The sequence below is a fragment of the Bufo gargarizans genome, chromosome 2 (genome assembly GCF_014858855.1).
Source record: "Bufo gargarizans isolate SCDJY-AF-19 chromosome 2, ASM1485885v1, whole genome shotgun sequence".
In the NCBI taxonomy this organism is placed as follows: Eukaryota; Metazoa; Chordata; class Amphibia; order Anura; family Bufonidae; genus Bufo; species Bufo gargarizans.
Window position 1 is genome coordinate 109,322,838 of NC_058081.1, and position 13,559 is coordinate 109,336,396.

General features: G+C 42.1%; 1 protein-coding gene across 1 annotated transcript in view; it reads left to right on the top strand.

The window, feature by feature from the left end:
- Window positions 1-552: 552 nt before the first annotated feature.
- Window positions 553-13,559, top strand: part of LOC122929551 (cartilage intermediate layer protein) — a 47,602-nt gene continuing 34,595 nt past the window's right edge. The window contains exons 1-2 of the mRNA XM_044283165.1: window positions 553-646; window positions 7,475-7,521. The gene's annotated coding sequence lies outside the window, so the exon portion shown is untranslated. The remainder of the gene's footprint in view (window positions 647-7,474; window positions 7,522-13,559) is intronic.

A 13,559-nucleotide genomic window follows, 5' to 3' on the forward strand; every position in this document is an offset into this window, starting at 1 on the left:
AAGGAGTAAAAAAAAGTAATTTTTATTTATAATAAATATAATATATGCTATTTGAAGCTCTGTATTATGAAGATGTTCTCTCCTAGAAGCATTCTGTAACATATATATTTATCTGACCTGCTTCTGAGAACATCAAGAAATTCTTTCCATTTACTGGAAGATATGTCTGATTACCAAGCCATTAACTGCCATTGGATATTGTTGTCATATATTGGCATCCCTACAATCCTTAATATTTTGCTACGTGGTAAATTATTATGGTACTTAAAAAATGGGTTGAATTGTGACAAAGGGGAATAAAACGGGAACATTCAGGTCTTAGAAGCACATTCATAAACAACAGACATTTTTGGATTAGAATAAGAAGTTTGTGCATCTTTAGCATCTGATCTCCAGAATATAGTCAGTTTCCCATGGAACAGAATATGGTGGGGTGCCCTCCTGTCTTGCCTGATGTCATGGGATGTGTCTATACCCCTGTTGAAAGCTTTCTGTGATTTCTTTGCTTTCCAGATCTGGTTTCTTCTATGTCCTGTGGCTGCCAGCCACTCCCGAGCTGTTAGCTGAGCTGCTATATAAAAAGACCCCCACAGCTCCAGAGGAGAAACTCAGCTCTGCAGGACAACTGGAGACACAAGCAGATTTGGTAAGACCATGCACTTGACAACAATAACTCTCTATTACATATGTAAAAACAGAACAGGAAACCATGTATAACATACAAAACAGGTTAAAATGTTAATAGTATAAAAGATAGATGACAGATTGTTAGATAGATAGATAGATAGATAGATAGATAGATAGATAGACAAATATTAATTTGTATTTTTATTTTTACTATTAATTTTGAACTTTGTTAAACTTTTTGTTTTTGTTAAACTTTTTGTTTTATGTGACATTTTACTAACATTCAGATGCCTTAGAGTTGAAAACCCTTTTCAGATCTCACTTTTTGTTGTGTGTGACATTAGGTATTATCATAGCATATTATCATATTCGTTGTGGAGTTACATTTCTATGAATTATTCATGTATGATTATAAAAGTTATTTGATAGCACTGGGTAATTTATTTGCCAGCATCTACTTTGAACTTTTTGAACCATTGTGACTGGCCATCCTATCCTAATGTATTATTAAGCACGGTCTAAACCACTGACTAAACAAGATAAAAAAGCTCAAAGTTTTCTTATGCTGTATGTAAAAACCCGTAGTATTTTGTAAGTCCATAGAGATCACTGTGGCTGATTATATATATATATATATATATATATATATATATATATATATATATGTAGCATCCACATTGTGGTAAGTGAACACTTCTGCATTCTACTCTTGAATTTTTACATACAAAGTTAGAGCAGCATTACTGCCATATCATATGAACTGCATTTCTACTTAACTTTAGAAGTCCTTTCAAGTTTATTTGTGTCTTCTGAGAGAAGAATCTGATGGCTGTGCCTCAGACTTGTATGCAAAATTACAGATACCTACACAAATGGCATGGAGACTGGTCATTTGACAATGTTCTGGATAGGCGCAGTTTGCTCTGCCAAACTTGATTTACCCTTAGGGCAGCAGAGAAATATGTTGATTATGTTTTTTTCCAATAACCCCTTAAGAACAGGGACAATTCTGTTTTTGCATTGTCATTTTTGACTCTTTGCCTTCCTGGAGCCATAACGTTTTCCGTTTTCTGTTCACATAGCTGTGTAAAGGCTCATGCACATGAATGTGCCATGTTTTGCAAAACGGATAAGACTAGGACATGATCTATCATTTTTGTGGGGCCACGGAACGGAGCAACTGAGTGCTGTCCGGATCTTTTGCGGCCCCATTGAAGTGAATGGGTCCACATCTGATCCGCAAAAAATGCAGCTCGGATGAGGAACAAAACCACGTTCGTGTGGATGAGCTCTAAGGGCTTGTTTTATGTGGGACAAGTTTTACTTTGTAATGGCACCAATTTATACTGCATGCAATGTAGTGGGAATGTAGAAAAAAATTCCAGATGGGGTAGAAGTCGAAAATAAAGCATAGTTGAATGGGTTTCATTTTTTCGAGCGTTCCCTGTGCAGTCAAACTGACCTGTTACCTTTATTCTGCAGGTCATTATGATTACAGAGATATCACATTTATATGGTTTTTCTTGTCTTAATTTTTTTTTCATAAATAAAAAAAATATAAAAAACTTTCAAAAAACATATTTTTTTCTTTGTATCACCATATTCTGACCCCAGAACTTGTTCATAGTTATGCTTACAGAGCTGTGTGAGGGTTTATTTTTTTGCGGCGTCATCTGTAGTTTTTACTGACCATTTTGGAGTGTGTACAACTTTTTGATCACTTTTTATTCATTATTTTGGTGGGGAAATGAAGTGACAAAAAAAAAAGCAAATCCACCTTTTGGATTTTCTTTTTCCATTACAGCATTCACCACACGGGATAAATACATTTTGTTTTTAATAGTTTGGACATGCAACGTTCTGTGGTGGATAGATCAATCACTGAAGTCACTTCCAGAAGATGTTCTGAAAAAGGCTTCATACACATGACCATAAATCTTTATCCATGTGCTGTCTGCATACTTTGGGGACAGCACTCTGACCCATTTATTGTTATGCTGCCATGTGCACGTCCATATTTTTTGCAGATCTGTGTGGTTGTTCCACAAATTATAGAACATGTCCTAGTCTTGTCTACATTGGGGATGAGAATTGCCCTTTCTATTAATAGGAGTGAAAAAAACCAGAATAATTCCCATGGTATAAGTATCAGTATTTTGCAGATCCATTGTTGTAGACTGAAATACGGACACAGCCTTGTGCATGAAGCCTGAACATATTGAAAGAGGGGAGCATGTAAAACCTTGTTTTATTAAAAACATATTTTATTAATAAGTATTAATTTAGAGTGTTCTCACAAAGTGCAGGTACCCATACAAACCGTACACAGGGTGCTGGGGTGCATTATTGGACACATACAGTATATATATATATATATATATATATATATATATAGTATACCGGTATATACTGTGCAGCACGTCCAGGCCTTTATTATGAGATATTAGAAAATGTTTCTTGGAAGGAGTATAAGAGGAGAGCACCACAACTCCCAGCATGTCCAGACCGTTATTATGTGATATCAAAGGGCATTACAGAGAGGAGGCATAAGAGGAGAGAGCTACAACTCCCAGTATGTTCAGGCCATTATTATGGGATATCAGAGGTCATTTCAGAGAGGGGTATAAGAGGTGAGGACTACAACTTCCAATGTTTCTCAGGCTCACCACCATTTCTCCCCTCCAATACTGAGCTGCCCCCTTCTGCACTGATCACACGACGATGATGTCATCACAGGTCCTTCTGCTCTCAGTGTAGCAGATACTGAGCAGGTCTTGTTTGGTAGTCTCTGCTGTTGTTTTTTTAGCAGAGTCACTACAGCATCCCCTCCACCCAATTTCAAGTTACCCTGTTGGCGGGGAAATGGGGGATGCTGCCCCCCATTGGAGGGGGAAGGGTCCCCCCTCCCAGACCCAGGCACATGTCCTCGGTGCCTAATTTTAAATACGGCTCTTCCTGCACTCCAGAATTTTGGCTTCAAAAAGTTGCAAAGTAGAGTTTTGTGACTTTTGGGGCTTATTTGCGCAAACATTTTGCGACATTTTGCATTTTTACAGCCCTCACTACAGTTTTGAAAAGTGGGTGGGAAAGTGGTCATGGTTAGCCTGTTGTGCCCATTTAAGCCAGATTTATCTGAGACTTTTTGAAAAGTTGCAATTATCTCACTTTGGTGAAGGGGTGGCATAGAAAACAAAGTACCATACCATCTCAAGACAAAAATGTTCCACTTAAAGACGCACCAAATATATCAAACTGTACGACATTTCATAAATCTCCCTAATGTATGAAATATCCATTGCTTGCTGCATGCTGTAGAATGACTATGTGAAGTTATACTTGTATCTATCACAAAGACTTTGGGAATCATGATAATACAAAAGGGTCTTCTTCCCCCCTGTGCAGGGTGAGTTTGGTCCACCAGAGCACTAGAGAATCATACATTGGGCCCAGGCTTTAACAGAATAATGGGCCCCAGTGGTCCAGATTAGACCTGACTTTGGAGCCAATCACTTGCCACTAGGGTCTCATTTTTAAGTCAATTACAAACTTAAAAATTAGATCTTATTGATGATCTGTACTATGTGTACAATAATAAGGCCTCTTTCAGACGGGCGTTGCTGGAAAATGTGCGTGTGCGTTGCGGGAACACCCGCGATTTTTCAACGCGAGTGCAAAACATTGTAATACGTTTTGCACTCACGTGAGAAAAATCGCACATGTTTGGTACCCAAACCCGAACTTCTTCACAGAAGTTCGGGCTTGGGATCTGTGTTCTGTAGATTGTATTATTTTCCCTTATAACATGGTTATAAGGGAAAATAATAGCATTCCGAATACAGAATGCATAGTAAAATAGCGCTGGAGGGGTTAAAAAAATTAAATAATTTTACTCACCTTAGTCCACTTGATCGCGTAGCCTGGCATCTCTTTTGTCTCCTTTGCGGAACCGGACCTGTGGTGAGCATTCATTCCAGGAACAGGACCTGTGGTGACGTCACTCCGGTCATCACATGATCCATCACCATGGTAAAAGATCATGTGATGGAACATGTGATGACCGGAGTGACGTCACCACAGGTCCTGTTCAGCAAAGGAGACAGACGAGATGCCGGGCAGCGCGATCAAGTGGACAAAGGTGAGTTAAATTTTATTTAATTTTATTAACCCCTCCAGCGCTATTTTACTATGCATTCTATATTCAGAATGCTATTATTTTCCCTTATGACCATGTTATAAGGGAAAATAATAATGATCGGGTCTCCATCCTGATCGTCTCCTAGCAACCGTGCGTGAAAATCGCACCGCATCTGCACTTGCTTGCGGATGCTTGCGATTTTCACGCAACCCAATTCACTTCTACGAGGCCTGTGTTGAGTGAAAAACGCACAAAGAGGAGCATGCTGCGATTTTCACACAATGCACAAGTGATGCATGAAAATCACCGCTCTTGTGCACAGCCCCATAGAAATGAATGGGTCGGTATTCAGTGCGGGTGCAATGTGTTCATCTCACGCATCGGATCCGCGCAGAATACTCGCCCATGTGAAAGGGGCCTAAGATGCAGGATTGCAATGCACATAAGCTGGCTATTCACATAAGATTTATGTCAGTACGGCCACCCTAAAGCATCCTACTGACTTTCCCACAATGGTCAGGGCCGTCTTTACCAAGGGGCAAAAGGGGCAGCTGCCCTGGGCCCAGTTGCTCCTGGGGGGCCCAAGGCAGCTGCCTCTTGAGCCCTGCTAGCTACTGCCCCGGGTGTCAGGCTGTCGGCTACACAGGCATCATGATCGTACTGTGTTAATGATCTTAATTCTAGGACCTTAATGAGTTTTGCTCTAGGACCTTAATGACATCATTACCATGTGACCAGTAACCTAGCAATTACTGGTCACATGACTATGAGGTCATCACAGGTCCTACTGAGTGTTGCAGTGTGGAGCTTTTTTGTGTAAAGATTACATCAGAAAAAGGTGACAGGGGCTGTTATGTTAATATACTGTAAACTACTGTATAGTGGGGTGCTGTATATTGTGTGGTGGGCTGTATATTGTGTGGTGGGCTGTATATTGTGTAATGGGCTGTATATTGTGTGGTGGGCTGTATACTGGGGGGGGGTGGCCTGTATACTGTGTGGTGGGCTGTATACTGTGGGGGGCATGTATAGTGTGGGGGGGAGTGCTATACTGCTGTACTGTTTAGTGTGGGGGGCTGTATTGTGTATAGTTTGGGGTGCTGTATACAGTCAGGTGTTGTATACCGTGAGGTGCTGTATACTGTGGGCTGCTATACTGCTCTACTATATACTGTGGGGTACTGTATAGTGTGGGGTGCTAAACTGCATACTGTGTGGTGCTGTATACTATAGGGTGCTATACTGCATACTGTGGGGTGCTGGGGTGCACTGTAACACTAGGGTGAGCCGAGCCCTGGTCTCCTTCCTGCAGAGCGGTGCCCACTTCCACCCTGAGCCCAGCTGCCCAGAGCACTGATCCTGAGCCGCTGGAGTCTTCAGAACTGGAAGTATTTACAGTCATTCGCTGTACTCTACTAGATGTGTGTATTTTTTGTGTGTGTGTTGTGGTGGAGGGCGTGATTGCCTGCTAAGGTGTGGGAAGGCGGGATCCAGGGGGCCCAAGTAAATTTTTGCCCAGGGTCCAATCAATATTAAAGACGGCCCTGACAATGGTAAGTTGGATTTCAACCGCCTGTTCCTTTTGCTTTCGGGGGAAATAAGCCGCTGCCTGGACCTTTCTCCCCATTCACTACCATACTGCATGCATAGCCGAGCATTGATGTGTCAGAAGATATAGCTGTCGGCCAAATGAGCGTTCTGTCCACAGTTATCTCTTGTTTATTGCCAGCTTATCATGTTCTGTATATATATCTACAGCGGGCCCAAGGAGCTCTCTAGATCAGGGATGCCCAACCTACAGCTCCTAGCATGCCCAGACAGCCTACAGCTATCAGTCTACAGCAGAGCATGGTGGGAGTTGTAGTTTTACAACAGCTGAAGGGCCACAGGTTGAGCATCCCTGCTGTAGATGATTTCCTTATTACACTGTCTGTCTTAGCGGTGATATGAGTATAGCTACTGTATAAAAACCTATGTGCTAATTCTATAGGTGTGGGCCGTCAATTACTTCATAAATACTTTCGCTACTTTCAACTGAAGTTAACTTTGTATCATCTTGGAAACATTACATTAGCTTTGCCAGTTGTTTTGACTAAAGCAGTCCTTCTGGTATGTAGAATACATGATATGTTTTTTTTTAGCTATTTCTTTAGTTAGTATCTTTTTTACTTAAATGTAGCCCTTGTATGTATTTGTGTGTGTAAGGCTACTTTCACACGTGCATTTTGGCTTTCCATTTGTGAGATCCATATTGCGCTCTCACAAGCAGTCAAAAATGGATCAGTTTTGCCCTTATGCATTCTGAATGGAAAAGGATCCGCTCAGAATGCATCAGTTTGCCTCCGTTCTGCCTCCATACTGCTCTGGAGGCCGACACCAAAACACTGCTTGCAGAGTTTTGGTGTCCGTCTGACGAAACTGAGCCAAACTGATCCGTCCTGACACACAATGTAAGTCAATGGGGACGGATCTGTTTTCTCTGACACAATCTGGCACAATAGAAAACAGATCCGTCTTGGCTATGTTACAGATAATACAAATGGATCCGTTCATGACGGATGCATGCGGTTGTATTATTGTAGCGGATCCGTTTTTGCAGATCCATGACGGATTCGCCCAAAACGTGAGTGTGAAAGTAGCCTAGAACAGATCATCAGGAGGATATTGTACAACTAATTTGGCTTCTGTTGCTTTATTTGATTTATTCTGTAGGCAAAACGACTATCGGAGCCATAAGGAATCTACAATACAACGCACAGGTAAAGTCGGAGCTATGTCTTCATTCTGGTGGAGGTCCCAGACATCTAATCCACACCAATACTGACGGCATATCCTAGAGTTAATATGTCAGTTATTATTTGTACGAAACCCGTAAAAAAAAATTGAAGTTCCTTTAAAATGAGAACAATGGATGGATGCAAGTATGTAAATACAATGGGGAAATTTACTAATCAAAATGTGCCAGAACTCTGGGAAAAAACTGGCATATATGTCTTCTGCCACATTTAATAAAGTTGTTGGCCACTTTCTGGTTATTGTTGACTAATGCCTATATGACACTTACTAATATAGCCTTTGTTGAAATTCTGCACCTTTTTCTATATTTCATAAGGTATGCCGCCTTGTTTGTCAAGTCTTTTGTGCTGTCGTATACAGTATGAGGCAGAACAGGCACAATGGGAAAAAAAAAAACTAAAAACTTTACTGACCCTTTTGATCCCCTGTGCTGCTGTTTCGACATTTATCAGTTCCAGGCAGGTTTCCACCTCATGGCCGCAGCTGTCCTCCTGAACAACCCCTTAAGGTTGAGTTCACACAAGTGTCTTCAGTCCAGGACACACACTCCGCGTGACGGCTGTATTTCCTGGAATGAACATTGCTTATTTGATGCAAACTCACAATATCATAATGATTTATGATGCTGTGAGTACCTGCCTGACTGCGGCGTTATGTGAGCACAGTACAGTAGGACCGCCATAACGTATAAGGTACATAGGAACGCACAGCATCATAAGTAATTATGATGCTGTGAGTTCGCTCAGAGGAGCATTCCAGGAAACGCAGTCATCGCACATCATACTCTTGTGGGAAACTGGCCTAAAAAATAAAATTATTCTAAAAAAAATCATCTAAAGCATCTTTTGGACAATCCCTCCTCAGCAGGCAGTGTCGTCATTGCCTATTAATGGCTTTTTGAGACCTACACATCATGAATATTAATATTTCTACAAATGGCATGCACATGAAGGTCATTTCCGTCTTTACACTCGGCTATTATCATGATGATCATTTGGAGACTTCTCTTTTTGTAAGTCTGGCACATGAACCAGTAGTGGGAATATATATTTTTTATGTAGACTCCAAGGTGGGTCATGACAATGTCGGTGAGGAGGCATCTGGCAGGACACCGCACACCATAGTGCATGACATCATGAGGCCTCATCCAAACACATTTCATGACAATGGTGCAATGTAGTGAATGAATGCCAGGCTTCCCTGTGAACAAGGATCCTTTATGTAAACTCCCGCAGCCAGTTAGAGGTTCTGTGTCCGTGAACCAACAGTCATATGTTACGCATTACACAACATTAATGCATAACATAATTGTTATAATGTAAAATCAAAATGCTCTGAACAACATATGTACAATACATGTTCCAGGGTGGAATAGAACACAGAACATAATACAGTCATTGGACATAACATGCATTTGTTATTACATCCATTGGTTTAGCTGGACAAGAAATGCTAAATGGCATTAGTGTGCCAATGTCAGGATGGTTCAAAAAATAAAGAGATACAGCACCCATCGAGAGTAAAGCTAAGTTCACACTTCCGTTATTTGGTCAGTTATTTAAATCAATTGTGAGCCAAAACCAGTAAGATCAGGTATAATGGAAAGATCTGCACCAGTTCTGTGTTTTTGACCCACACCTGGTTTTGGTTCACAATAACTGATGGAAATCACTGACTAAATAACTGAAGTGTGAACTTGGACTAAGAGGGAAAATGGGTGCAAGCCCCAATAGATGCTAGGTCCACTTGTAGTACTTCTACTACTCCTATGACAACAGAATTACTAGAATCACAGCAACTAAAATCACCACCCCACCTAGTGATCTCTCCATCCACGCCAACTCCCAAGATGATATTTCTTAGTAATTTTTATTTTATTATTCATACCACCTCCCCCATCTAGGCAGCCATGGCCCTGTAAGCCTTAGGGCTCATTCACACAACCGTGGTTTTGTTCCACATCCAAGCCGCATTTTTTTGCAGCTCATGTGCGGACTAATTCACTTCAATGGGGCCGCAAAAGATGCGGACAGCACACGGAGTTCTATGGACCCGCAAAAATTATGAGTCATGTCCTATTCTTGTCTGTTTTGCGGACAAGAATAGGCATTTCTATAATGGGCCTTCTGTTCTGTTCCGCAAATTACGGAAGGCACACGGGTGGCATCCATGTGGAAAAAATATATATATTTGGCGTTCAGCAGTGCAGTTATAGGTTCTAAATCCCTTTTTGGCGTGTATTAGTGCCAAAAAATATATATATTATTTGCCATTCAGCGGTGCAGTTCTATGTTCTAAAGGCCTTTTTGGCGTGCATTAGTGGCAATTTTTTTTATATTATTTGCCTTTCAGCGGTGCAGTTATATGTTCTAAAGCACTTTTTGGCGTGTTTTAGTAGCAAAAAAATTTATATTATTTGCTGTTCAGCGTTGCAGTTATATGTTCTAAAGCCTTTTGTAGCATGTATAAGTGGAAAAATGTAAGGGCCTATTTGCCGATCAGCGGTGCAGTTCTATGTTCTGAAGCCTTTTTTGGCGTGTATTAGTGGCAAAAAAATCTATATTATTTGCCATTCAGCGGTGCAGTTATATGTTTTAAGGCACTTTTTTGCATGTATTTGTGGCACAAAAAAAAAGTATTTGGCTTGTGGTGAAGTGAGAAAATTACAGCCCTTTTTGGTGTGTATTAGTGGCAAAAAAAATATATATTTTCCTTCAGCAGTGCAGTTATATGTTCTAAAGCCCTTTTTGGTGTGTATTATTGGCAAAAAATATATATATTATTTGCCGTTCAGCGGTGCAATTCTATGTTCTAAAGCCCTTTTTGGCGTGTTTTAGTAGCAAAAAAATGTATATTATTTGCCGGTCAGCGTTGCAGTTATATGTTCTAAAGCCTTTTGTAGCGCGTATAAGTGGAAAAATGCAGCGGTGCAGTTATATGTTCTAAAGCACTTTTTTGCATGTATTTGTGGCACAAAAAAAAGTATTTGGCGTGTGGTGAAGTGAGAAAATTACAGCCCTTTTTGGCAAAAAAATATATATTTGGCGTTCAGCAGTGCAATTACAGTATATGTTCTAAAGCCATTTTTGGTGTGTATTATTGGCAAAAAAATATATATTATTTGCCGTTCAACGGGAAGAACATGGTGTCAGCACTGCATCAAGGAAGGCTGACCCATGCGCCCTGCATGGCACATGTGTTAAATCTGGTTGTGAAGCTGTTCCTGAAGTCTTTCACCCACCTTCAAGACATCCTAATAATGGCCAAGAAACTTTGCATGCACTTCAGCCACTTGTATACCGCAAAGCACAGCCTCCTTAAAGGGAACCTGTCACCAGTTTTATGGTGTCCTAACTAAGGGCAACATACATAAGTGACTGATTGTCTTAGCAAAATGCTGGGTCACTTTCTTTAATTGACCCAGTCAATCTGCCAACATCTTGTATTGAAAAGCTCTAGCTGATAATGATGAGTCATGAATATTTATGAGCTCCTGACTCTCCCCGCCCACCTGCTGCTAATTGACAGTTTGTTTCCATATGAATCAGAAGCAGGTGGGCAGGGGAGTGGCTATAGCTCTGAATTAAATATACGCTGGACTCAACGACATCACGCCGGACTCGAATCAGCTCATTAGCATGCGGCATCTTTGTGTGTATATTATGAGGTAACCATCTGTCACACCAGTAAGTGAATACATCTAAGGTACTTTTTAGTAGTTAATGATTGTATATAATTAGTTAGATTATAATCAAATATCCACATGACAGGTTCCCTTTAAGCTGCAGCGGCTGAACGGCATCCCCCAACATAGGCTGATATGTGACATTTCTACTCGTTGCAATTCCACCCTCCATATGTTAGACCGACTATACGAACAGAGAAAGGCCATAAAAGATTTCTTGATGATCCAAGCAGACAGAAGTACTCCCCTGTGTAACTTCTATGTCAGCCAGTGGCAGCACATGCGTGACACCTGACGTTTGCTCAGGACCTTTAAGGAGGCCACGTTATTTGTCAGTCACCAGGACTACGGGATAAACAACATCATTCCACTGCATCATGTCTTGGAACAGATGCTGGCAAATCTGGCTGGTCAGTGGACTGGAGGCGTGGTGCATAGATCTCACGGCCACATGAGCCCTGTGGGGGGGTGAACTGGAGTAGTGTTGATCACGAATATTCAAATTGCGAATTTTTATCGCGAGTATCGGCACTTCAAGAATCCACGAATATTTAGAATATAGTGATATATATTCGTAATTTTGAATATTCCATTTTTTTTATTTTTTTTTAAGTACACATGATCCCTCCCTGCTTCTAGCATGTGGGCCAATGAGAAGGCTGCAATATCTATGACTTTAGGAGTAGTGTTGATTGCGAATTTTCGTACTGTGAATTTTTATCACAAATTTTTCAATTGCCGATTCACGCAATCAAGAAAATATGGACTAAGATAACAAATTCTCGAATTTGCGAATATATGGCAAATATTCGCAAAATATCACAAATTTGAATATTGCCCCTGCCGCTCATCACTAAATTGGAGGAGGAGGACATTGGAGCAAAAGCAATGTGTAGCGAAATGGGTGTTTTTTCTACACAGATGACAGGAGAGGAGGAGCAGGAGGAGCTACAGGGCGATGAGGAAGACGAGGTAGAGGACCCAGACACACTGTGGCAGTATGCAGTGGAGATGGAGGCAGGTAGTCCCTCCGAGTCACTTGCACAAATGGCCCGATGCATGCTCACTTGCTTGCATAGTGACAACCGAATTGTCACTATTCGGCAGAGGGATGACTTTTGGCTCTCCACCTTGTTGGACCCTCGCTACAGGGTGGAGAGGTAGGAGCAGTTCCAGCTTCATCAGCAGCAACTTGAGTCTAGAGTTGCTGATGAGCAGCTTTTTTCACCCGCCTAGTGAAGAATCTACTCACCATCAGCAGAAGCTAGACCTGGAGCAGGACCTAAACCAGCAGTTGTGGGCATACTTGGACAGCACCCTGCCACCCCATACTGAGGATCCACTGGTCTATTGGGCAACCAAACTGGATTTCTGGCCGCAACTGGCAGAGTTTGCCCTGGAAAAGCTGTCCTGCTCGGCCAGTAGTGTGGCATCAGAGCGGGTGTTTAGTGCAGCAGGGGCCACAGTTACCACAAGAAGAACTTGCCTGTCCACCCAAAATTTGGAGAGACTGACCTTTGTCAAGATGAATCAGGCATGGATCAGCCAGGATTTCCACCTACCAATGCCTGATGCATCAGACTAGATCATCCATGGTGCCACACCAACACTTTGACAAAAGAGACCGGTTTCTTCTGGCTTCCTGCCTCAGCTGTATTCTGACGCTGTCACCCGCCTGATGCCACACATCTGAAGCCAAGTGCTCCTTCTTTTACCCACCATCTTCAGCTGATACTGGTATTGCCACCCACCGCCCCACTCTGTCATCGGGTCACTCTGTGGTCTCCTGATGCTGCTGCCACCTTCACACTCTGTCACCGAGTCACTCTGTGGTCTCCTGATGCTGCTGCCACCTCTACACTATGTCACTTTGGCACTCTGTGGTCTCCTGATGCTGCTGCCACCTCCACACTATGTCACCTTACCACTCTGTGGTCTCTTGATGCTGCTGCCACCTCCGCACTATGTCACCTTGCTACTCTGTGCTCTCCTGATGCTGCTACCCCCACCACACTATGTCATTTTGCCACTCTGTGGTCTCCTGATGATGCTGTCAACGCCACACTATGTCACCTTGCCACTCTGTGGTCTCCTGATGCTGCTGCTGCCACCTTCACACTATGTCATCTTGCCACTCTGTGGCTTCCTGATGCTGCTGCCACCTCCACACTGTCATTTTTCCATCCTGTGGCCTCCTCCTGATGCTGCTGTCACTGTCTCTACACTCTGTCATTGTGCCACTCTGTGGCCTCCTGATGATGATGCTGCCAACTCCACACTGTCATTGTTCCACCCCGTGGCCTCCTCCTGATGCTG